Source organism: Ceratina calcarata, unplaced genomic scaffold (assembly GCF_001652005.2).
Source record: "Ceratina calcarata isolate Rehan_Ccalc_2016 unplaced genomic scaffold, ASM165200v1 scaffold2177, whole genome shotgun sequence".
Lineage (NCBI taxonomy): Eukaryota > Metazoa > Arthropoda > Insecta > Hymenoptera > Apidae > Ceratina > Ceratina calcarata.
The window spans coordinates 9,588-10,071 of NW_017143518.1; positions in this window are offsets into that span (position 1 = coordinate 9,588).

Sequence of the window (484 nt, forward strand, 5' to 3'; positions counted from 1 at the left end):
GCTGTATACCGCTTGGATTTTAACGCATCAGGAGCAACAGCGACGGACTGATGTTTCGCCTTCTCTCTCGACTGAGTCGAAGTTGAGCCGAGCTCGGAGCACACGGATACAGTGCGATAGTGTGCGTAAGTGGAGGGGCAGATTCTCGGTGGCTTCCGTCCTCAATCTGGCATCTCTGGTCCACCGTAGCATATATTAATAGAACCTTTATATGTAGGAGGCAGAGATGAAGAGGGAGATTGCTCATTACTTTGTTCGAAAGTGGACGGGGCCCATTGCCGCCTCTAGTCTCAATGTCCATTATTTGAGGGGAAGTAGACGTAGTTTAAGAGGGGACTGCGCACTACTCCCCTCAAGAAGTGGAAACACTGAAAAGAGCTGAAAGTGCACGTATAAGATTTGCCATGCTCGTGTCTAGGGTATTCTGTAGCGGCGCTGTTGTGACGGTCCCCTTTAAAACACCTGCATGTATTTTGTTTTCTAA